The 27,322-nt window shown below is 35.6% G+C and overlaps 1 long non-coding RNA gene across 1 annotated transcript; it reads left to right on the top strand.

Moving 5' to 3' along the window:
• The first annotated feature begins 77 nt into the window (after window positions 1-77).
• LOC120204260 lies at window positions 78-27,279 on the top strand. The gene is made up of 4 exons (XR_005523921.1): window positions 78-191; window positions 18,745-18,754; window positions 21,787-21,795; window positions 27,268-27,279. It is a non-coding gene; the product is annotated as an uncharacterized LOC120204260 (long non-coding RNA).
• The last annotated feature ends 43 nt before the right edge of the window (window positions 27,280-27,322 follow it).

Genomic DNA, 27,322 nt, shown 5'->3' on the forward strand with positions numbered 1-27,322 from the left:
TTGAATGCATTTTCTCATGGATGATTCCCTTTTGATCAAAAAATAGTGCCCGGGTACATTTTTAATGCCCAAAAGGCCATTCTTTTGCTTACGTGAAAGTAAAACCCGGCGGCGGAGGAGGATGAAGAAGAAAGAAGAGATCTTCGGCTGCTTGAATGGGCCTGATGTTAGAGAAGATGTGGAGTCGGGTTGTTCTGGGTGGGCCTCACCCAGTTGCCTTCTTTATTGGAAAGCTTGGAAAAGGTCAAAAAGCGAACTCCAAAGATTCTGGAAAGGACAAAATATCCTGGAGCTTTTGTAGCTAAATCCGTTAATTCTTCTGGCGCATCGAAAGGCCATTAAAGGTTGAATCTTTGAAGGTCAAATTTGATGGCTAAAGATTTCCAGAACAGTTAAACTTATACCCAAATTCATAAACCATTTTACTATTACATATATAAATAACAAAAGAATTGACCGTCCAGCTCAGTTGATAGAGCGCAAGGTTCTTAATTTTATGGTCGTGGGATCGAGTACCACGGTGAGCAATTTATAATTTGGAGGTTTTCCACGAAAGTTGCTCTTAACCTGGCGTTGGGCAGCCTATTATCCTGTCTCCCCCTACCCCATTACATATGGAATAAGGGTTAGCTAATATATAAATAACAAAGTCAATAATATGCATAAACGTGAACCAATTTTTAAACTCAGAACTCTTTTTCAGTTCAAGTCATTGGTTACGTCTGCTTCTTCCATGGTTATTTCCTCTAGAAGTAACAATCTATGTTCCAAGAGGCCCTAATCGTCCCAAAATGTATCAATGCATAATTTTATAATTTATTGAAAGACAAGATAAATGTATAATTTTATATTAAAATAAATTTATAAAATTTAAAGTTGGCCTCGTTAGTTCACCATGTTGAAACAAGAGGGTTCAACAGAGAATATCAACAGGGGTTGGTTTCAGTTTGATAACGTTTAAATAATGTCTCGAGTCTAAGTTTTTGTACATGCATTCTATCAAAATCAAATGTGTGACACGTGTTGATTTAAACTAGTCAAGACGTAAACTTGAAATCATTAAGGGAAAAAACCCATACCCCATTCTCTAATTGTAAAATGCACCAAGAACTTTGGGGGTAATGGGCAAACAAATAATGCTTGGATCAAGTTTCAATTTTCACAGGCACCCTTAATCTTGATGGGAGACAGACCAGGCCTTCTCGATTGTAATTTACCAAAATTTAGCTCCACAATGAATAGATCAATCAATAATTATGGGAAGTATATAGTACCATACATGTGTCAACAAATAGCGGGCCTAAAAATAATTTGGACGTAGCCAAGGGTCTCCTATAAAAAAGTCTTCCTACGTAACATATTTAGGACTTTGACATTCGGCTTAGTTCAGTGGTTACATTTTCCATATTACTTAATATTGATGTCTGCTGTGAGCATTGGTTTATTAGGGTTTTCAACCGCAATCTACCACGTATTATGGGACGGTGAAAATTATATTATCGACCTGTCCATCCACTATTCTAGTTTTGTCTTCGGAGGATTTGTTTTTGTAAGTTTTTACCTGTTAAATAATTATATTAATCTCAGTCATATCTAAAAAATATATATTTCAAAGCTGGAAACTCAAGAATTCACAAATAAGGTAATAGAAAAATTTTATGATTTATCACTTTCATTATTAAATTCGACTGAATTTGAATAACTTAAGACAAGTTAATTATCATAAACTTGTGAGTTAATTTTTTATATAAAAGATAAAGATCAAACTTAAATTAAATTTACATTATTTCAAACTACTAAAAGTTTTGTTTTTATAAAAGCCACTAATTTTATTGTAAAGGGAAATATTTCGAATTACAATGAAAATTTACAATCATAATAGTAAATTAAGCATATAATTAGGACATTTTTCTAAAATCATTGACACAAAATTAACAACTTAAGATCACGTAAGGATCATACAAGGAAAGATTAAAAAACCTAACAAAAACTCAAATAAGGATAGATACAAACAAATCTAATCACATTGGCAAACGAACCACAAAAGGGGATCAAGCTATTGAAAGACTATCGATAAAATCGTAAATCAGAGTCGAGTGACATGAAAAAACTATCCACGAACGCAAACAAGTATCCAAATCCAAACCGAGGGCCCAAAGATTATTAACCGAGGGCCCATCCAACACTCTAGAACTAAGCACATTGAAATAAGACATCACTTCATTAGAGACCATGTCACTAAGGAAGATGTAGTTCTAGAATTTGTTGATACTTTGCACCATGCAGTGCATCCATGCACTCAAACACCGAATACAATTAGTGCATCGATGAATCCTTCTGTGCATCGATGCATCATGGCTGTGCATCCATGCACGAAGGCTACAACGGCTAGTAACGGCTAGTTTATTTGAATTTAATGAAGGGGTATCGATGCACCATGATAGTGCACTGATGCACCATGTTATGGGAAGCCTTTTGAGTAGAAAAATCATCCCCAAACGGCTCTAAAACTTTTAATTACCAAAAGTTTGGTTTGAAAAATTCAATTTCTAAATGAAAAAAGGGGAGCTTAACATTTTTATATATTTTCCAACAATTGTTAACGATTGATATCTTTTTCATTAAACAATTTATTAAGGGGGAGTTTTGCCAAAAACAATTTTTCAAATGTTTTGTTATATCAAAAAGGGGGAGATTGTTGAACTATATTTAGATATAATAATTTAAGGCAAAATGGTTTTTGGACTTGAATTGAATTTACAAAATGTTTTTGGACTTAATTGAATTTATTCAAAGTTTTAAAAGGTTTCAAAAATAATTCAAAGTCCATTAAATTCAAATTTGAGCCAAAATGCTAAAGGGTGTCAAAGTGCATCCATGCACCCCTGCAGTGCATCCATGCATCCCTGCAGTGCATCCATGCACCTGCACTAGTGCATCGATGCACCATGCAGTGCATCCATGTACTCAAACACTGAATGCAATTAGTGTATCGATGCATCCTTCTATGCATCGATGCATCAAGGCTGTGCATCGATGCATCCTGCTGTGCATCCATGCACGAAGGCTGCAACGACTAGTAACGGCTAGTTTATTTGAATTTAATGAAGGGGTATCGATGCACCATGTTATGGGCAGCCTTTTGAGTAGAAAAAGCATCCCTAAACGGCTCCAAAACTTCCCCAACGGCTATATACAACATCAAACACATTCCAAGCTATAAATACAAGCTAAGGACACTTGAAGAAGCAAGAGAACAACTATCCAAGCAATCAAACACAAGAGAAGAGTTTTTCAATCTTATTTCATCTTTCTCTTGTAAATATTTTGTTCTTGTGAGCTCAATCTTGTAAACACCTACCTTAGAGAGGTTTTCTTGTTTACTTATTTTATCCTTTTGTAAAGGGGAAAGGTTCTAGCTAATCCCGTGTAAAAGCTAGGGAAAGGTTCTAGTTTAGCCCGGAAAAACTAGGGAGTTTGTAAGGTTACTCTTTATCCTCAAAAGAAAAAACAAATTAGTGAATTTGTTGGAAAATCCTTGGTGAGGAGCTAAAGTAGTGGACGTAGACTTTGGTTGAGAAAGTCGAACCACTATAAATCGTTGTGCAATTCTCTATCTTTCAATCTCCTTACTCCCTAAACACAAAACCGTTTCGGCCCCTCTTTGTAAACCATTCTGGTTGTCAATTTGAGCTTCTGAAAATCGCAACAATTGGTATTAGAGCCTAACTCATTAAGAAGGTTTAACCACCTTGAGACGATCCTCGAAGAAGCTCTAACAATTCCCGACACAACCGAGAAGATGGCTTCCACCTCCGGCTCGTTCCACATAGAAGACTCCCTACCAACCGACAAACCTCCATACTTCAATGGAGTCAACTATCATCATTGGAAGAAATTAATGAAGGTATTCATCCAATCCAATGATCTTGATGCATGGGAGATAATCGAGAACGGCTACTCTTCTCCAAAGAAGAATGAGAAGAAGAGGAGTGACAAAGAACGGAAGAAAGCTCAACTTAATGCCAAGGCCATGCACATGTTGTTTTGTGCATTTGGTCATGAAATTTATGAAGGGGTTTCTTCATGTTCAAGTTCCAAGGAGCTTTGGAATAAGCTTGAGGAAATCCATGGAAACAAGAAAGAAGAACCAACAAAGGTGGTGTCTTTAATGGCTCGCGAAGAGCCCGAGGTATCTTCTAACTCAAATGAATTTAATTCATATTCTTTTGATGAGTTACAAGATGCTTATAATAAATTGTATTTGGGATTTGAGACCATGAATTCCAAATATAAGAAAATGATTTCAAAATATAAACAAGAAAACGATTTTCTTTTGAAAGCAAAAATGGATTTTGAAAACCAAAATGAAATTTTGAAAAAGGATTTAGAGCTTTCAAAAATGAAAATTGGAAGTTTTGAAAAAGGAAATTTTGATTTAAAAGTTAAGCTTGAATGCTTAACAAAATAAAAAGAAATCATTTTAAATAATTTATCTAGTTCAATAATGACAATATGCTCACATTGTCAATATCATGGTCATAAGGAACATACTTGTCCTTTGAAGAAAGGAAAACGTTTTAAAATTAGGCAAGTATGGGTTCCGAAAGGAACAAGGGGCATTGAAACTAACGTTCAAGGATCCAAAGCAATTTGGATACCAAAAGCTACTTAAATGTCTCTTGTAGGTGTGTGGGAGCAATGGTGATGAAAGTGATGATATTCAAGATGCTCTAGCCACACATGAAAAAGGAATGGGTAACCTCTAAGCTTAATGCTTTTAATTTTGGTTATTTGGTTGCTCATTTAATTTTAAGCATGCATGAGTTTTGATTTTAAATAATTATGTATTATTTTTAATCTCATGTATGTTAAAAGGAAATTATGATGAACATTTTAATGTCTTAATAATTTTTCAGAATTTTTAGTTCATCATAATGAATTTTGGTCAAAATTGGTTTTAAATGCAAATGATATCTCTCTAACAATTGATATCAAAATTTTCAAAATGCATAACATTTTTGGAAACTTTATGCAAAAGCACTTAATTTTAAACAATTGGTATTAATATCAAATTTCAACAATTGGTATTGCATAAAGTATTTTAGACTTGGATATATTGAATTTCATGTACTACTAACATATTTGTTATTCTTTGTAGAAATTCAATCTCTTTTTAAGTGTCAAGTTCTTAAAGCTAAATTTTGATTGGAATGCATTTATTGAGGGGGAGCTTTGATTTTTCAAATGATTTTTAAATATAAAATTTATCACTTACTCTCCAAAGTTATTTTGAACTTCAAAGATCGAATTATTTTTTATATAACAAAAAGGGGAGAAGTTTGGTTTGAAAAATTCAATTTCTAAATGAAAAAGGCGGAGCTTAACATTTTCATATATTTTCCAACAATTGTTAACAATTGATATTTTTTCATTAAACAGTTTATTAAGGGGGAGTTTTGCCAAAAATAATTTTTCAAATGTTTTGTTATATCAAAAAGGGGGAGATTGTTGAACTATTTTTGATATAACAATTTAAGGCAAAATGGTTTCTGGACTTGAATTGAATTTAAAAAATGTTTTTGGACTTAATTGAATTTATTCAAAGTTTTAAAAGGTTTCAAAAATAATTCAAAGTCCATTAAATTCGGATTTGAGCCAAAATGCTAAAGGGTGTCAAAGTGCATCTATGCACCCATGCAGTGCATCCATGCATCCCTGCAGTGCATCCATGCACCTGCACTAGTGCATCGATGCACCATGCAGTGCATCCATGCACTCAAACACCGAATGCAATTAGTGCATCGATGCATCCTGCTGTGCATCGATGCATCCTGTTGTGCATCGATGCATCCTGCTGTGCATCGATGCATCCTACTGTGCATCCATGCACGAAGGCTGCAACGGCTAGTAACGACTAGTTTATTTGAATTTAATGAATGGGTATCGATGCACCATGTTATGGGCAGCCTTTTGAGTAGAAAAATCATCCCAAAACGGCTCCAAAACTTCCCCAATGGCTATATACAACATCAAACACATTCCAAGCTATAAATACAAGCTAGGGACACTTGAAGAAGCAAGAGAACAACTATCCAAGCAATCAAACACAAGAGAAGAGTTTTTCAATCTTATTTCATCTTTCTCTTGTAAATATTTTGTTCTTGTGAGCTCAATCTTGTAAACACCTACCTTAAAGAGGTTTTCTTGTTTACTTATTTTATCCTTTTGTAAAGGGGAAATGTTCTAGCTAATCCCGTGTAAAAGCTAGGGAAAGGTTCTAGTTTAGCCCGAAAAACTAGGGAGTTTGTAAGGTTACTCTTTATCCTCAAAAGAAAGAACACATTAGTGAATTTGTTGGAAAATCCTTGGTGAGGAGCTAAGGTAGTGGACGTAGACTTTGGTTGGGAAAGTCGAACCACTATAAATCACTGTGCAATTCTTTATCTTTCAATCTCCTTACTCCCTAAACACAAAACCGTTTCGACCCCTCTTTGCAAACCGTTCCGGTTGTCAATTTGAGCTTCCGAAAATCCCAACACGGTTTAACCATGGAGTCGTACTTTTTCCACAATGGACAAGCATCCATCGCAAGTTATTATTTGGGTTAGGTTACCGGGCCTCCCATATCGATATTACTCCAAAGCGATTTTCTGCTGACGCTTCGGTTATCGGACAGGTCGTGAAGCTTGATTATAGCACAAATTCTGGGGAAAGAGGTCGCTTTGCTCGTTTGGCAGTGTTAGTAAATTTAAATAAGCCATTAATTCCATGTCTCAAGATAGATGGTTTATGGTAAAAGATTGAATATGAAGGCTTGCAATAAATATGTTTCTAATATGGGGTTTTGGGTATTCGAAGGAAAGTTGTGGATCGGTAGAAGCAAATACAAGCAAGGTTGGAGCAGAAAGTGGTACTAGTGCGGAACGGGATCAAGTCTTAGGTGATGAGGAATTGGGTTTTGGGCCATGGATGATTGCCGAAACGCACTGTAGGAGAATGAAGAAAAATCCTGCAACAATTAATAAAGAAAGCAGCGCTGATGCGAAAGGCTCTCATTTTGCTGTCTTAGGTGTTGAAAATAATAATTTGGAAAGAAATTCTACAACAATCATAGAGGAAGCAGTAGCCAAAACACACAGGAAAAGTCCACAAGTTACTACAACAAAAACTCGTAGAGGAAGCAGTTCTCGGACAGATACTCGTGCAAAAGGGAACGATTACAAAGTCGTGGTGAAACGGAGGTGGCTGTTAGTAGTCTACGACATCCAGTTGGGTCGGTGAATGCTGGAAACAATCGAACATTTCAACAGGTCAATGTGGTAGCCACGGAGGATGAGAGCTTCCTCAAGTCACTGCACATCGCAATGCATTCATAGGAGGAAACCATACGGCGATTATCATTTCAGAGGATTGTCGAAACAAATGTGCAAATCAGAATTCTCGTACTAAGGTTAATAGAAGAGAGGTGTGGGACATTAGCAAGGGGCTGAAAGTTAAAAAAAAAAAGAACAAAGATTTTAAGTTCTCCCCGGCAATTCTAATGGATTGGTTACGAAACACGATGTTGAATCCTCAACGTGATTGCAGAACGCAGAAAGGAGGATGCTCTTCTAATGTGCATGGAAAAGGAATGGAGGAAGGAATCCTGCCAGCAGTGGAGCAGTCGGTGACGGTAACGGAAGAAGTCTCACTCCTAGATAGCGAGAATACTAACCCGAATATTCCCCAGTAATGGTGTTCTCTCGGTTTTTTTCTCTAATGGTTAAGTTTCTATTTTGGAATTGTCAAGGAGCTGGAAGCTCTAACTTTAGATGTTAGTTTCATGAACATTGTCGGACAAGTCGACCTGGAGTTGTTGCTTTGCTGGAAACTCGTATTAGTGGAACGGCTGCAGATAAAGCTATTCGGTTTTCAAAATTCGTTTAGAGTTGAAGCGCATGGGTTTAGTGGTGGAATTTGGATTCTTTGGAAAGACGGGATTGATGTTGAAATTCTAACAATTTCGCCTCAATTTATTCATAGTAGATGTTGGTCTGCTGAAGTATCTCGATGGTTATATTTTATGGTAGTTTATGTGAGTCCTCAAGTGGAGAAACGACGCTTAGTATGGAGACATCTTATGAACCTTGCTCCCGACGAAAATGAAGTTTGGATCATGGGTGGTGATTTTAATTCCATCATTCACCCTGATGAGAGGGAGGGAGGCTCTAGTCGTGGATCAGGAGTAAATAAGTCGTTTGCAGATTTTATTTTTGATATGGGATTAATAGAAGTGAACTATAAGGGATCTCCATTTACGTGGAGGAGAGGAAATCTTGGTAAACGGCTAGATCGTTGTCTCATTAATAGTTGTTGGGCTGAAGCATTTTCGGGTACTATGGTGTTGCACCTTGAATACAGAATATCACGAGAATGCATGGAATCAGGCTGTTTCGCTTTATTGCCGCTTGGCAAGATCATCCTCAATTCAAGAGCCTCATTTTGGAAGCTTGAAATAAGGATGTAGATGTCTTAACCAATATCAATTCCTTCAAGAGCAAAGCTACCGAATGGAACTTGGAGGTGTTTGGGCATATTGGGAGGAAGAAAAGAGAACTACTGGCACGATTACGAGGTATTGATAAGGCCTTAAACTCGGGTTATTCTCGGCGATTGATGGAGTTGCATTCCAAGTTGAAAAGTGAGCTGGAAAAAGTCCTTCAAAATGAGGAAAGTTAGTGGTTTCAGAAGTCTAGAAATCAATGGATTCTCCAGGGGATAAAACACAAAAAAAATTCATGCATGCACGATGATGAGACGTCGGTATAATTACGTTGGTGCTCTCAAAACATCGATGGTAATTGGTTGTTGGATCAATAAGCGCTTTGTTCGATGGTGGTTAATTTTTATAAGGAGTTATTCACTAGTACCAATGATTATGTGGTTGGGTACTCGGTCCAGGGGTGTTTTCCGGTAATTTCTGATTGTAAGTTGTGCAACTTTACGAGACCATTATTCACGGAATAAATTCGTGACATCCTATTTAGCATGAGTCCGCTAAAGGCACCTGGAGTTGATGGGCTATATATTTTTTCTACCAAATAATTGGGATATTGTAAGCTTCAGTGTGTGTCGATTGATTCAGAATATTTTTGCAGGAGGGGAGTTTGATAATGAATTCAACCGCACCCTTTTGGTGTTAATACCAAAAGTTAAAGCACCTGAATATTTCAATCAATTTCGCCCTATTAGTCTATGCTCAGTATTATATAAGTTGGTTACAAAGATTATTGTGCATCGGCTGAAGCCTCTGATGAGCCACTGGATATCGGAGACCCAGACGAGTTTTGTTCCGGACAAGTCAATCACAGATAACATTATTGTTGCGCAAGAGGTAGTGCACTCCATGAGATTAAAGAAAGGAAGGATCGGCTACATGGCCATAAAAATCGATCTAGAGAAAGCTTATGACCAACTGGAATGGCCTTTCATTGAAGAAACATTAAAAGAGCTTCACATACCAGAGAGCCTAAGACTGTTTATTATGCGTTGTGTAACTTCTGTCTCGACCCAGGTACTTTGGAACGGTGCTATGTCGGATTCCTTTTTTTCCACAAGAGGACTACGTCAGGGGGATCCACTTTCACCTTATTTGTTCGTGATGTGCATAGAGAGGTTGTCACATGCGATATCGAGAGTAGTCAGTAATGGGGAATGAAGGTCTATTCGTCTATGTCGTCATGTGCCTTCTCTCTCTCATCTTTTCTTTGCGGATGATTTTGTACTTTTTAAGGAGGTTTCTATGGAGAAATGTGGGTCATCTCTCATCTTGGATCTATTCTGCAAGTTTTCGGGTCAAAAAATAAACATTCAGAAATCTACCATCTATTAATCGAATAATGTGGTATCGGATTTGAGAAATTCCATCAACTTAGCTTTCGGGTTCCAAGAAGTTCAAAATTTGGGGAAGTATCTTAGAGTACCTCTGCTGCATTCTCGGATTATGAGGGCATCGTATAGTTATATTGTTTCGAGAGTTCGGGATAAACTCACAGGGTGGAAGGAAAAATCTTTGTCCTTGGCAGGAAGGATCACATTGGCAAAAGCAGTACTATCGTCGATTCCCTTTTATTCCACGCAATCTACTAAACTTCCTAAAGGGATTTGTGATGAGATCGAAAGATTAATTCGGGGCTTTATTTGGGGTCGTACTGAATCCGAAGGAGGAGTATCTCTTGTTAAGTGGGAGAATGTTTGCAATCCAATAATCAAGGGTGACCTCGGTATGAAGAAATTAAGCACTCAAAATGATGCATTCCTTATGAAGTTAGCCTATAAACTAGTAGTTAATCTCGATCAATTGTGGGCAAAAGTGCTAAGAACTAAGTATAAATGGGTTGATTTGATCCCTGAATCCATTAATCGTGCAGGTAGCTCGCATCTTTGGAGGGGCATCTCTCACGTATGGCAAGATGTTCGACAAAGCTTGGTTTGGAATATTGGCAATGGGCGTAATGTGAATTTTTTGTGGGATGATTGGCTTAGCGATGTGGGGCCCTTGGAAAAATACATTGTGAATCAAGCTGAGAGAGCCAATCTTCCAAATAGCTCGGTAGTTGCTATGGTCGAATGGCATGGGCAATGGCGATGGGAGGATACTATCGATAAAGTACCAAACGATATTGTGCATAGACTGGCAGCAACGATTCCTCCTCAGCAGAATTGTAGAAGAGATACGCTAGGTTGGAAATGAAGTGTTGATCGACACTTCTCATTTAAATCAACTTATGTGCTGAAGTGGGAATGTCAAGGTGACGATACGCATAAGGTATGGGCAGTAATAGCGAAGTACTGAGGGTTACAGAGGATTAAGATCTTCTTATGGCTACTAGAGAATGATCGATTACTTACGAATACGTAAAGAGTAAGACGTCATATGGCCTCTCATTCATGCTGTGGAATTTGTGGGCGTTCAGGTGAAACAACGGATCATCTATTTCAACAATGTCAAGCTTCCATGGTAATTTGGGCATCTTTAATTAAAACTGAAAAATTAGATGATTTTTTCAAAAGAGATCTTAGAGAATGGTTATAGATTAATATCGCTTCCCCGGGGTTTTATGCGAGAGAAGAAGAATTGGGATTTATTGTTTGGATCGATTCTGTGGTTAATTTGGAAAGACCGGAATAGGAGGATTTTTTACTCGGAGTACATTGAGAATGATTGTGTACTAGTGCGGGGTAGACTACTAAGTCGTGAAGCTAGTAGTGCACTAGATTCAACCTTATCATTAGCTTAATCTTCTCGTCGTTTGTTGAATACGATTGATCCTTGGATTCTGCCTCTTCTCAATTGGTGTAAGGTTAATACTGATGGTTCACGAAAAATAGGTGACGGATTTGCTACATGTAGGGGTGTTATTAGATCCTCGAATGGTGGTTGGATGATTGGATTCTCTAAAGCGATCGGTATTTGTTCTATTGTTGAAACGGAATTGTGGGGTATCCATGAAGGACTTTCTCATGCTTGGAACCTTGGGGAGAGGCAAGTAATGGTAGAAACCGATTGTTCGGAGGTTGTTCGAATGTTGCAGGAAAGTTATAGAAGAGCTTCGATCATCACGCTTTTTTATTATGTTAAGGGGTTGATACATCGGGATTGGAATGTGGTTTTGAAGCATATTCACAGGGATGCAAACAAGGTGGCTGATACGTTAGCGAAGTTAGCTACAACGAGGGGCAAAGTCCACATGGTTTTTACTACTCCGCCAATGGAGGTCGTCGATTTGGTGCAACAAGAAGCTGCTGGCTGTATTTTGACAGCAGCGTTTTAATTCGTGTATTTTCTTCATCTTTATTTCATCAAAAAATTATTTATAATATAAATTAGTAATTTTAATATTTTAAACAACTGAATAAATATCAAATTAAATAATGAAAAACTTGAATTTTTTAAAATAAAATCTTATATTTTAAATTTATAGACCAGAAAATCAATGTTAAGAGAAATTATTATTTAAAATGAGATCTGATTTAGTTTAACTCACCTCTTAATTTCACGAGAATCATTATGATTACTATAGGTTAATAGTTTATTAATTGTACTTCATAAATTCCCATCAAGGAAAATTCTAGAAGGGATATCAAGCATTAATATTCACCACTAATTTTATAAGGTAAAATTCATAAATAAACATTAAACTATATCAAAATGATCTTTTTAGACATCAAACTTTTAAAAATTATATAATAAACATTAAACAATAATTTTTTATATAAAATGGGGACAATACCATTACTTATCGTTAAAAAGGTGACGTGGCATACGAAATTAATATAAAATATCCTATTTGATTCTTTAATTATAACTAAAATTTTATTTTACTAGAGGCCATGGTCGACAGCTTTGGGCACTTGGCTTCAAACGGAGATGTTGAACTATGGCATCCCAAGTCATTTTCCAGTAGTCTAAGGCCTTCGGAGGATCCGAGTATAGTATTGTTATCAATCAGAACAGTGGAAGAGGAGTCTTTGCCTAAGTCTCCTGTAATGGATTTGTCAGTTTATTCAAGTGAAAAGGTGTTGACCAATAGGATTACAAGGAAGCAGAAGAAATTCGGCTCGCTATTGGATATTCAGGACAAGGTCCTTTCGAAATCTGAGAAAATAAAAAGAGATCGAGCGTTGAAGAGATTCAATTTGCTGAAATCTGATCTAAATTCCTCTGAATTATTTGGTAGTTCTATATCATATTATGATTTGAAGAAAAGGTGGGTTGCTTATGTTGGGAATGAGTAACACTGTCTTTAAGTTTGAGTTCTGGTAGTTAGTTAGTGTTTGTTCTCCAGTCACAAGATTTGCGTTCAATTTTGGTGCGTGATTGTCGGGGATTGCGTGAAGTCTTAGGTTCTGTTCTATGTGATTTTTCGCTAAAATTAGGATCATTGGCTCCTAAAGGAATGTTTATGCTATATATTGCGTGCTGGGTTGAAGATCGATGAAGTCATGGTGTATGTAGTGATCAGCTGGTTTGGTGATCCGGGTTTCTGCTGCTGTTTTCAGATTAAACTTTTTGCCGTTGTGTTCGCCTGATTTTTGGTTTTGTTGTCCTTTCTAATCTAATTTCTTGTTGTTTGGGTGTACGTATGAGTTTTTGTTGTGGTTTGGGGTATATAGTGTTTGTTGCTATGTGGTATCATTGTATTACTTCATTTCCACCTCTTGGTTTACTCTTTTTCCTCCACTTAGGGTTAGAGAGGTTTTTTAATGAGGTCCTTGAGGTGGTGTAATTTGCATTTGTCTATAATACAAAGTATCCTCTTTTAAAAAAAATTATTTTACTGATAATTTTAATTAAAATAATTTTTATTATGTTCGTTAAATTAAAAATAAAATGGATATAAATAAATTAAATATTATTTTTAGTGTCATATTATAAATATTGAATTTATACCATATAAATTATTCAATACATTATTAAAAGTTAAAGATTGTTTCAGCTATTTTTATTTAAGTTTGGATGTATCTTTCATATTGATGTAATACTAAAATTTTTTGGATGTACAATGTATTTTTTAAAAATTTGTTTAAACGTCTTAAACAAAAGTCAAATACTTAAATCACATCGTTTAATAAAAAATAATTACATTATTTGGTAATTTAATTTTTCAGATCTTGAGAATTATAATTTTTTATTTTAGAAATATAATCACTATTAATAAAAATATTTATAAAATAATTTGATGAATGAAACTTAAAAAATTATAATTTTTAATTCTAAAAATAAATTATTTTTAAAATAATTCTAAATTTCTATTTTCCTTTTGAAATGATTACTTAAAATATTGAAAGAAATATTAAAACGAAATTTAAGTTATAATTGAGGGGTCAAATAAAACATTTCTTATTAATTTTGCATATCACGTCACACCATTAACAATATTTCACGTCGCTATCTATTTTTTAATAAAACCTGAAATTTATAAATTTTATAAATTCAATGATAAATGAAATCATTTTAATAAATTTAATGATAATTTGTGAATTTTACCATATTTTATATTAATGATACATATCGATATGCATCATTAATAGTATACATCAGTGTGTATCACTCGCTCTAGAATTATCCATCTTATCAATAATTTATATATATAATTTGGAAATAGAAGAACATATGACAAATATTGAATTTGCAACTTATATTTTCAAGAGATTATTTCTTAATTATAATTACCACATAAATTTGATCAAGTTTTGGGCAATTTTGTATTTAAAAACTCAAATAACTAATTATTTAAAGAAATAGGGTACTCCATGTTGACGAAAAAGGGTAAAGAAAACAAAAGAACACGAGAATTTTACGAGGTTCGGTAATGTGCTTACGTCCTCGGTGCCTAGGCGGCGCTAGAAGTTTTATTCAATGATATTTTAGGTCTAGGTTAAATCTCTATTTATAATAGAAAACCCAGGTACATAATTACAAAATCAACCATGTACCGTACCGCGGGGCGAAGCCCCCGCACCCCCAACCCACATAATTCGTAACCCCACAACGAGACTTTCTTCGCAACTGGATCCCAGAACTTGAATCCTTTAACACCTTTCTTGTAACCCAGAAAAATACACTCCTTCGATTTTGCATCAAGTTTGGATCTCTCATCAGCAGGTACATGCACATAAGCAGGACAATCAAAAATCTGTAAGTTATCAAAACTAACATCATGACCAGTCCATACCTCTTCTGCAACTTTCCCAGCCAGCGATACCTTTGGCGATCTGTTGATAAGGTAACACGCCATGTTAACAGCCTCAGCCCAGAAGTGTTTGGGAAGCCCCGTATTCAACCGCAAACATCCGGCTCTTTCATTCAACGACCTGTTCATTCGTTCTGCAACACCATTCTGTTGTGGTGTCTTGCGCACTGTAAAATGCCTCTGAATCCCATGCTCCTTACAGAATTGTAGGAACTGTGAATCTGTGTACTCCGTACCATTGTCAGACCGCAAACACTTGATTTTTCGTCCTGTTTGGTTTTCTACCTCAGCTTTCCACAGCTTGAACTTCTCAAAACTTCAGATTTCTGTTTCAAAAATACACCCAAACTTCCCGTGAAAAATCATCAATAAAAGTAACATAGTACCTAGATCCACCCAAAGACGATGTCGTGGAAGGCCCCATACATCAGAATGACATAATCAAGAATCCCTTGAGTTGTGTGCTTCGCAATCTTGAAACGGACTTTAGTCTGTTTACCAAGAACAAACTTGTAAAAATCGAGCTTACAACTTTTGACACCATGCAACAAGTTTCTCTTGTGTAATTCTGCCATACCACGTTCACTAAGATGAGCAAGGCGCATATGCCACAATTTTGTCGTATCATCACAGGACTCAACAGAGTGAACTCCACCTGCAACGGTACTCCCTAACAATCTGTAGATATTCCCTGCAGTCATCTTGCCTTTCATCATAGTCAATGCTCCTTTAACAATCCAAATGGTTTCCCTATCCTCGTCAGCCTTAGGGATAAAACCATTCTTGTGCAAAGTGCCCAAGGAAATCAAATTCTTCTTCAAGTCTGGGATATGTCGAACACCACTCAACGTCCGAACGGAGCAATCGTACATCTTAATTCTGACATCACCAATACCAACAATATTGCAACATCGATCATCACCCAAATCAACCGAACCAGAATTAACTGGCTTGTATGTCGAAAACCATTCCCTATTTGGCGTGATGTGATAAGAACATCCAGAATCAAGAATCCAAGCATCCGTCAATTTTGTCGTTGAAATAGAAAGCATATCACCCTCACTGCAATCAGAATTATCATCCTCGACCATGTTCACAGACTTGGATGAGCCATCACGCTTCTCATCAGTCTGCTTTTTCAACTTCGGACAGTCTCGCTTCATATGTCCCGCCTCCTTGCACTTGTAACAGTGAATCGTCTTCTTATCCCTGGATTTGGATCTGGAATTCCGCTTCCCGGACCCTGCCTTCTCTGGCTTCCGTCCACGATCTCGATTACCCTTGACATATAAGCTATCGGCTTGAGAACTTTCCCCTGCATTCTGCTTCCGCTGGTTGTGAGCCAACAAGGCTGCAGTAATCTCCTCAACGTTGATAGTCTCTTTCCCATATGTAAGAGTAGTCACCATGTGTTCGTAAGAGGGAGGCAACGAACACAACAGAATCATCGCTCTGTCTTCATCCTCAATTTTCACATCAAGTCGAGCCAGATCAGAAACGATTTGATTGAAGACATTCACGTGTTGCACCAAATCGTGATCGTCCTGCATCTTCAGCCCATACAGCCGCTGCTTCAGATACAGTTTTGACGTTAAGGATTTGGACATAAACTGACTTTCCAACTTCCTCCAAATTTTGTCTGGAGACGATAGATGCATGACGTGATACATGACCTCGTCCGCCAAGCATAATCGTATGGTTCCTGCTGCTCGCTGCTGCAATTCTTCCCAATCTTCCTCATCCATCGACGTCGGCTTTGTAGGTCGCAAAGCCTTCAAGATCCCTTGCTGCGCCAAAAGATCCTTCACCCTCGTTTGCCATAATCTGAAGTTACCTTGACCATCGAATTTCGCGACTTCGAATTTTGCTCCTGATATCTGATACCAATTATTGACGAAAACGGGTAAAGAAAACAAAAGAACACCAGAATTTTACGAGGTTCGGCAATGTGCTTACGTCCTCGGTGCCTAGGCGGCGCTAGAAGTTTTATTCAATGATCTTTTAGGTCTAGGTTACATCTCTATTTATAATAGAAAACCCTGGTACATAATTACAAAATCAACCCTGTACCATACCGCGGGGGCGTAACCGCCGTACCCCCAACCCACATAATTCGTAACCCCACAACGAGACTTTCTTTGTAAGGACAGTTGATGTTCGCTGCGTTACCTTCGCTCACTCCGCTCCATCTCATGTCCTCTTTACTGGTATATTTATGACCCATACCTAACACTCCATAAATTATTTGGAAGAATACCATCAAATCGTCCACATCGAACGACCTCGCGGCCTGCAAATCGCGTGTTAAATGCTCGCACCGTCCAACACACAAGATATATCTAATGTGGGCACACTTTCCTAGTAAGCCAATAAAATAATTGGATAAAATGACCTCCTGCATTGCGAATCGCGAGATAGCCTTTATTATCCAAAATATCGCGATATTTATGGGGGACCTCGCGGCCTACAAAGCGTGAGGACAATAGATTCCCTACCCTCCCTTTAGTGTCCATAGCTTTGTTCGGATACTATTTTCGGGTGGGAAACTAAATTTTTTTAAAAAAAATTTAATTATAAACGTGTAGTGTTGCAATTTATCTATTAGGTGACTATAATACCAACATATATAAGACATTTTAAATGGTGTAAAAATGACGTTGAAAATGGTTAGAAATCATGGTTTTATGAAGGAAGAATAAAAAATGATTTGATAGACATATTGGAGAGTTATTGTTGGCTTGTAAATGTGAGTAATATGTATTGTTAATTAAAAAATAAATAATGCAAAAAAACCCATTTAATTGATACGTGGGCCTAAGCGATTGGGACATTTATTCTTCGTGTGTCTAGGATTCCTACATATAGAGCATAATTTCGGTTATCTGATTCTTTCTTGATGTTCAACCAAATCCTAGTCATAAAAAATTTGGGTTGACCGTGGACGACTGGTTTTTTTCGTCGTAGTTCATAATCTGGTCGTATTGTAGGTTCATCATCATCTTTATTCGGATCTCATTCATTTCCAATTGGAGGGAACTCGTATTCATAAACCTTGAATATATTTTCAAGCAAGTAAACTCGATCAACAAATCTCATATAGGGTATCTTAACAGAAGAAGCAACAACAATGGTGTGCGCACACATGTATTTGAAAGTTTGGAAGAATCTGCATTGGCATGTTTTTTTCTCATAAATTAACCATGTATGTGTTGTGTTGTATGCCTTCCAATGGCCTTGTAAATTCTAATACACGTAATAATGACATTTCGCGAGATAAGCATATGGCACTCGTCGCGTTGAAATGGTGTTGGAATGTTTGTAATTTTCTAAGGAGATTTAGGTGGATTTGGTAGCCACCTGCCATCTAATCAGCTGCTTGTCTTTCCAAGGTTGCGAAAAGGGTTGTCAATCGATAATATGTTGCTTTGACAACAGACGTGATAGACAAATGGCGCACTTCCTTTAGTGATGAATTTATTGTCTCAGCCAAGTTCGTTGTCATATGACCATACCGTCTACCCCCATCAAATGATCGAAGTCATTTCTCCTTTGGGATTCAAGCAAAGTAGTTGAAGCCCTCAGAATTCATGTGTCTCAGTTCCTGCATCAGGTCCTCATAGTCACGTACGGACTGTGTGTAACCTATCAATAAAAAGTGGAACAATTAATTTGAAATAATTTTTGTAAAGATATGGTAAATCAAAAAGGGTGAAAGACGTATCCATTTGAAGCACCATTTGACACTCATATTGACTCTTGAACTTCTACAAATAGTTTGCGGAAATATATCGTAAACAGTACAGGTGATAAATATTGGGGGGTTGGCAAGACGGGCCCATACGTTGGAGTTCATATTTGATACTAGTGCCTCTGTCAGAAATAAGACAAATCTCATATTCTATATCCTGCATCACATGTGATAGAACATATGTTTGTAAGTTCGTAAGGAAGAATTCCCAAGAGTTGATATCTTCCTTTTCGACAATTGCGAAGGCGATGAGAATAGTTTTTTTATTGTCGTTTTGTGCAACAGTCTTGTATGTTATTGGTACCACCATATATAATCGTATGTCGTGTTGTGGTCGAAGATGGGTTGAGTCATGGGCATCCTCTCGAATCTTCGAACTCCACTCATTCAGATACACTGCATTATGGTATGCCCAATTAATTTTCATCTTCCCTTGTCACGTCAATCGATGTAACTCATCCAAGCAATGTGGATGTGGTGGAATCGATTGGACACAATTAAATTGTCGAAGAACGCACTTGGTAGGATGTCACTCGACTATCTCATACAAGATAAATGGGACTGACACGATGTACACAGGCATATTAGTCACCCGAATCTCATGCGGTATACAATCAACAATAGATGCATCGCAGTAAGGCGTCCACAGGAACTGTAAAATTAAAATTACATAACTTTGTTAGCTAAAAACCTCAAATAAATTAAATTATTCTAAATTTATAAGATAAAAGTTAAAGGAAAATATTTTATTACCTGATGTCCAAACTTATCGATCAAAAGTCTTAAGTCTCGTTGATGTGTTGGTAAGTAGGCGTGAGAGGTTTCATCAGTCCACCTATCATTAATACAATAACATTGTATTATTTGTTAGTAACATTATAAAAATAGATAAAAATTATTTTTTTACCTCTTAAGTAATGGAAATTCATATGGGACATGTCTTTTAAGGATCGGAAATAAAATGAAATTCGGATCCAGATCCACGAATGTAACAACAATAAACACCCTCCAATGACATTTTCGTCGAATCTACAGCTCTACAAAGCTGTCGGAACAAAAATGTCAAAATTGTCGACCCCCAACTTATATTTCTTGAATCACTCAAATTTTGTAAATGATTCAACCACATCAGATGTACCTTATTTCGGAATTTGTCTGGCATTAAAATCCTCCAATAACTCTTAGTATATGCGCACGAGCAAATCGCTTCAAAAAATAATATAACTACTTAATTTCCAAAAAATTAAATAAATAAATTGAAATGTTAATAAATGTTAATAGATAAAAATAATTATATTTACCTCTTTCACTTTAATGCTCCGCATTCTGGGGTAGGTTCTTAAAATTTTCATCCAAAGATTTAATTTTTATTTTTTCACCATCGCGTGCATCATCAAGCAAATCAATTCCGAACAATATCTCACATACGTTTCTAGGGGCGCTGACAACACCAGTAATAACTATTTCATCAATAGGCAGTCCCAGGTGAAATGCAACATTTTACAAGGTAATAGTTGTCTCGCCACACGGTAAATGAAATGTGTCCATCTCCAGTCTCCATCTTTCCACCAACGCATTTATAAGTGGATGATGTAACTTCACACCGTCACTAGTTATACTATTGATATATCTAAAACACGCTAAATGTAAATAGTTAATAATATTCGCATTGGTGGTGTCACGATTTATATGACACTCTAATACACATTCATATCCCTATGAAATATAAATATTAAAAAATTATTTAAATATCAAAACAAATAAACTAAATCGATAAATAAATAAATAGTAAAAATTAAAAAAAATTATTAATTTACCTCATCATTTTACCTCCAATAATCGAATTTGTGACTTTGATCATGTCTTAATAGACTCGTTGCCAAGATATGAAATCTTTGAATACATGACAAGGATGGGTGTGGTGATGAATATGAGTGGATGGTCCTATTTATAGCCTTTCTCGCACCCGAAGAAGCGCGGTTTTAAATGCAACTCGCATCTTGCAAGATGCGAGTTACGTTGAAAACACGCAAAATTTATTTCGTTCCCAGTACCTCGCGATTTGCAAGACACGAAATTGTTACCAAATTTTATCTTTTAAATTTTAAAATTTATTATAATTATAATATTATTAATTATTTATTATATTTAATATTTTACGCATATAATTTTTCATTATTTGAAAGTTTACAAAATATATTATAATTATTATTTATAAAATATCTATTTTAATTACTATATTTATATATTATTATTTTAATTATTTATTATATTTAATAAATAATATTGTTAATTATTATTATTATTATTATTATATTTATTTATTATATTCATTTAATTTTTACGTTTCAAATTTGGTTGCTATACGGAATTCGAAATAACCTCGCGCTTTGCAGGTCACGAGGTCCCCTATAAATCTTGTTATATTTTTGATCATAAAGTCTACCTCGAGCTTCACAATACACGAGGTCATTTTATCCTATTGTTTTATTGGCTTACCTGAAAAATGTACTCACGTTGGATATATTTCGCATGTTGGAGGATGCGAAGATTTAATACGCGGTTTACAGGACACGAAAGCGTCTGATATGGACAATTTGATGTTATTCTCTCAAATAATTTTCGGCTTAAATTGAATGGAAAATGTGTGCGACATTGGACTGTTTCTTTTTACATTATGCTGTACAAAGGATTTCCAAACGGCATATTTTGGTTTTTTCTGCCAAAAAAACTGTTTTTGGACACATTCAAAATATACTATGGACACTGGACAGGAACAGATTAATCATGAGTTGTGGGTTTTTAATATCTATACAGTTTTTAATATCAAATCATAAATAATAACAATATAATTGTAATGAATAGAATATATATATATAATAAAAATATAACATTTTATTGATTGCTATATTTTAAAATTTTAACTGTAGTTATTTTATATAAAAAAATTATGTTATTAATATGTCTATTTTAAAAATATATATTTAAATTCATCACTATTATAATTGTATATTAGATTAGGAACCACTTACATCCGGTGTAAATCTAAAAGTTTTACATTTTTTAGGACCGTCGGATTGAGAGAAACCAAAGGTTGAGATTAACTCATTATTTTTTGTCCATTGAAAATCTTCTTATTTCTTACTGTTAATCTCATCTATTGATTTCTTCTCATCCAACAATCTTAAAAATGTGTAAAATTTTTAATTTTACATTGTATGATTGAATCCTAACCCTTGTATAATATATATAATTTTGAATAATTTCCACATAAATCCCTAAAATAGATGAGAGAGAGAGAGAGAATGTGTAATTATCCCAAAAATCATATATTAATGGATTATGGTTTTGGATGGCCCCTTCAATTTGGGCTGCTATCGATGGTGGATTGAAACTGGGCTTAAAATGGAGATATTTTATTGTTGTCAAATCCCACAAGAATCTTCCAACAATCAATCGTAGACATCTATCTTTTGTCCTTATCCTCTTATCTCTAATCTTAGTCATTGTCTTTGTCTTTGGTAATAAAAAAAACACCTCTTTAGACGCGTTTTCCGCTGTTGGAAAATTCCCCGTGACCTCGTCGCTCTTTCTATATATACCCACGCTCCATCTACTTGCAAATACTTTTAAAATCTAATCTTTTTCTTTTGTGGATCTTAAAGCATCCATGTCTGATTGTAAACTTATGCCTCTCAAAGATTCTGCCTCTTCTTCTTCGACGGATTCTTCTTGTTCCTCCAGGCAAGCAAGGTGTTTCCCCACTGCGGTCAACGCCGGTGGGGTTTTCAAGGCTGCCGCCGCCAACAACGACCGGCTGAAGCAGGCTGAAGAGTCTCGCAGGACAGTCATGTACTTGAGTTGTTGGGGTCCTAACTAAGCCCCACTGTTGTAATAATTCTTACCTGTACATATGTCCATCAGGAAATACAAATATGCGGTCTGGAGGATCATAAAGTCATACTGTGTCTGCTCATATCATGTTTTCTATCTCTAATTTCATTATGTTTAACAAATGAAGAAGACATTTGACATAACTAAAAATGTTTCATATGATTAAGGTTACACCTCATGAATGACATGAATGACATACATACATTCGTGCTTATCCATTCTCTTATAAAGAAGTGTAAAATATACTCACAATTATGTTTTTAGTCAATATTTATTCAAATATAACTCTTAATTTTTTAACAATTAACACTCATACTCTTTATATACGAACTCGGTCTTTAAAGAATGTCAATAATTTTTTATCATGTACGCCACTTAGTTTTTGTATACTCAAAGTTATGTGTTTGATAATAAATGAATTATTTTAAAAAAAACAACATAAATAAATCATTTAATTAAAATATTTAAATACATAATTTAATATAATAATAATTTAATTTTTAAAACTTATATAATATATCAATTTAATCATAATTTAAAATAATTTAATAATTTTAATATTTCATATTTAAAAATTTTATCATTTTATACTTCCCCTTAAAATTAACCAGTGAACAAGACACTTGACCTCGCTAAGAATTCTTAGTATGATTAATATTACACCTCATGCATGACAAGTATTGTACATACATACATGGACAAATTAACATCATGGAACATATTTGAACCCAACCCATTGACTTAGAACCCATACACCAACAAGCCAATTTTGCCTCATCGGATAAAGCCTTGTTGTGATTGAAAAATTACAACCGGAAAGAAAGTATGATTTTACACCTACCTTGTACAACCCTTCATCAAACACCATTAGCATCCAATCCTAGAAATCTTCAAAAACTAGCCAAAATCCAGACCAGTTTTTCACCAGCCAACAACTTGTTCTTCACTGCAAAAAACCTTAATAAGAAGATGCAGCCCTTTCTCTTGAAGAAGCTGGTTTGGTCGAAATTTCAGGTTTAAGAACTCATAAAGATTGTTTTTCTTTTATATATAAATATAGAGTGAATACAAAATAGTATATGTTCAAAGATTCCATAATCTTTTGATAATGAAGATTTATCCCTTACATACGTGGTGTTCATACTCAAGACTTCAAGGAAATTCCCTTTATTTATAATGGGTACTCTTTATTCTTTTTGGTTTTTGTTGTATTTGATATGTTGTAGGTGATTAAGACCAAGACACCAACCTCATCAATGCTTAGAATTGGAAATCCAATTCCGCGTCATTCCCACTAATTATTTCTATTATTACATCCTTGATAACTTTCAAACACGCATATAATTGTTAATTAATCCATGTAATGAAAAAAAAAATCCTCCGAAGTAAAACCAAAATTGTTTAAAACACAATGCATATTACTGTCGATTGTTAATTATTGATTTTCCCTGTTGCAACAAAAAAAATTGTTTTGAAGAAAAAAATTCGAAAAGATCAATGATTTGGAGATTCGGTAAAGAACCTGCAGTCTGTGGAAGAAAATTATGGTAGCAAAGCATGGATATGAGCCTGATTCCCTGATTCCATCTCAGTTGACCCCGAATAAAATGTCATGGTTGTGGAGAAATGTTGTGAAGCCTTTATACAAGCCTGACGATTTGTTGTCAAAAAACTTGAAAGTTGTCCTTGGGGATGGTAAGTCGATTGACTTTTGGAATGACTTTTGGACCTGTTACCCGTCTCTAAGACTAGCATTTTCACGGATGTATGGTTTAGCTATTAAAAAAGGGGGAAGGTGGCAAAGTTTGACAGTAAGGTCAATGGAAGGTGGGCATGAGACAGAGATAAGGAGAACTCTTTTCTCGTGGGAATAAAGCTTATGAGATTTTTTTTATACGTACGTTAAATGAAGCGGAACAAGGTAGTGAAGACATGAATAGAGTGTGCTGGTCAGGATCTTCGAATGGTGAATATACCCCACGTGATTTTGGCTCAAATGCAGTCTATGTTGCGGACGAATGTGATAATTTCTGGAAGCTAGTGTGGTCAAATTTAGCACCACTGAAAGTTGAGATCCTTGTTTGGAGAGCAGTGTTACAAAGACTGCCAGTTCTCGAGGAATTGGTTAAGTGGGGAATCACAACCAGGGAGTCTAGTGTTTGTGTGATGAGTCAAAAGGAAGGAGAGACAGTCAATCACCTCGTTTGTCGATGCGAGGTAATTTGGAGAGTATAGATAAGATGGTTGTCGATATGGAACTTCCATTTTGTATTCCCAGGTGACGTATGATCCTTTTGATCCGCTTGGGATGGTCAGCCGATTATTAAATCATGTAAGCCTGTGTGGAATCTAGCTTTCTTTGGTTTGTTCTGGTCCATATGGTTATGTAGGAATGACATATTGTTCATCAAAAGCGTTTACAGTGAAGAAAAGTTGTTCGAGCTGGTCATTGCGAGGATCGGGTGTTGGTACAGTTGGAATTGACCAGGAAATTACCCTTCCATCAGTGATTTTAGAAGACTTCCCAATACTTCTTAGTCGGACGGTAAATAGCAGGATCTTAATGAGTAGAAGAAATTCTAGTAGGGCTTTGTTTGCGATGTGGGTAGAGTTGGGGTGGTGCAAGAGTTTCAAGTAAATTGTGTGTTCATGTCTTGCTATTTTCTAGAAAAAAAGGATGGGAGTGCGATGATTCATGATTTGGCTGGCAGATTGATGGAATGTGTTTTGGGTTTTGTTTATTTTTAATATTTTGTTTTACTTTGATGTTGGTTGCTCACTTTTGGATGTTGTGGAAATTGATAATGGTCGTGTTGTTGTAATAGTTAAAGGGTCCCAATTGTTTGATTCAAATCCAAGTGATGTGAAAAAAATATGTTGCACTATATTTTAATGTGAAGAAATTATCTTGAGATGTTCTGTGCACCTTGTTCTGTGATTGGTTGTATGAATGTTAGTTTGTTTGGTTATTGGGTCTTGTTTTGGAGTGGTGTAAGCGTGAAATTGATGGGTGATGGAGAAAAGATTGTCTGTTGTAGGTTGGCTCACTCTAAGGGATCTGGCTTGTAGTAACGTTTTGGTCCTCTGATGTGAGTAACAATTTCATGTAATAATTTCAGTGTTGTGCCAGTAAAGAATGGGATGGTGGTGCAAACAACCAGATGTTTGTGTTTTAGATAATAAGCTTTTTCGATTGCTGGTGCAGCTCACTGTGGAATGGGGTTTTGGTTTCTAATTGTTTCTTGATGCGTGTGTATTGTACAGATTTGTAACACCCTAATCCAGTTCGACCTGAATATCGAAGGATTAAAGTGTCATATGGGACCATCGAAGTAGCTAACTTAAATTTTCTTTTTTTTTAAATGACTATAACCATTATAAAGTAATCATCCATATTGATAAAATAAAACATAATAAATTTGTGTTGACAAATACATGGGAGCTCCAAATATCCAAAATAATAACAATATTGAGTTTTATACAAAAATAGAGTTACGACTTAATACAAAAAGAGTCTACAGTAATGCATGCCCTCTAATACAAATCAAAACATACTCTGAAGCCTTGACTGATCTGAAAAGTCTGATGATGTTAATGCTCCACGGATAGTTTCCTAAGAATCTGCGTAGGAAAACACATTTCGAACACTGAGCTTACAACACGGAGCTCACACCCCTCTAGCCTTCCTAAAATACCCTTGGGTATTTGGGATGAGATCTAGAATTGCATCACGAAAGGAAAACCCGAACAACTTACTCCATAGAGTCTTGGGGTATCTACGCCTAGCTAGCAATTGAAGTACCTTGACATTGATTAGGATATATATGAACTTACAATCGTTATCTGCTAAAGTAACTTGGGTGTCTTGACTGTTTTTCGAGCATCAAACAAGGCTAGTTTTACGTGATCCTAATTGTTATTGTTTCTAACTATTCTGCGTTTATATTGTTCTCACTTGTAGTTTTATTTCATCATGTTTTGGGTATTATTGGGTCCCTCAAAACTATCCCTTAAAACCACTGAGTTTCTTACCCAAAATTGTTCGTATGTACCGACGATAATGAGCCATTATAGTATCGATATTGACCTCTTAGTATCGATATTATCTTCTGGGTATCGATATCAACTAGCCATTGGGACCTAAGAGAAAAGTGGTAGTATCGATACTCTAGCTTGAGTATTGATACTTCTAAAATGTGGTATTGATACTATTATGAGTAACAATACCAAATTTTGCTTCGATGTTTTGAAAAATACCTTAGTATCGATATTCTTATTAGGAGTATCGATATTCTACCCCAGTATTGATACTCTCATGAGTATCAATACTAAAATTGCCTATTAGAATCTGTTAAGTGTGCTCTGTATCGATACCACCCTGCGAGTATCGAAAACTGACCAACAATATCAATACTCTATAGATGAGTATAGACACTTCCTTCTCAAAACTCTCTTATTTTAAACTAGTTGATGAATAGTATCGATATTGTTCTTCCAATACAGATATTCGAACCTAGAAATGCCCTATTTTGGGCACAAAAATGCCTCTCTAACTCTCCCAAGAGTCCTACTAAGGTTCTTAAACATTATTAGAGTTTTATTTAAGGAAGTAAGGGTCATAATAGGTCTATAAACAAGTTGGAAAACGTCAATTGTTGAATCTACCATGAATATGCTTCATAACTTATGCAACCTATGAAAACATATCTAATGTGTTACATTTGGTAAAGTTGAGTTAGAAGTGAGTTACCTTGGATTTCTATATTGTTGGAAACACCCAAAGTTCAACTAATAACTAGCTTCTCTTTTTCCCTTGTACTTGGAGCTTTTTCCAATCTTTCGCACTAGACAAGAATCAAGCATATGAATTACTAATGTGTTTAAGAGCTTAAAAGGGTGTTAAAAACACTTCCTAAGGCTTGAGTTCCTTAAAAACGAGTTA

The sequence above is a fragment of the Hibiscus syriacus genome, unplaced genomic scaffold (assembly GCF_006381635.1).
Source record: "Hibiscus syriacus cultivar Baekdansim isolate YM2019G1 unplaced genomic scaffold, ASM638163v2 tig00010533_pilon, whole genome shotgun sequence".
NCBI classification, from domain to species: domain Eukaryota; kingdom Viridiplantae; phylum Streptophyta; class Magnoliopsida; order Malvales; family Malvaceae; genus Hibiscus; species Hibiscus syriacus.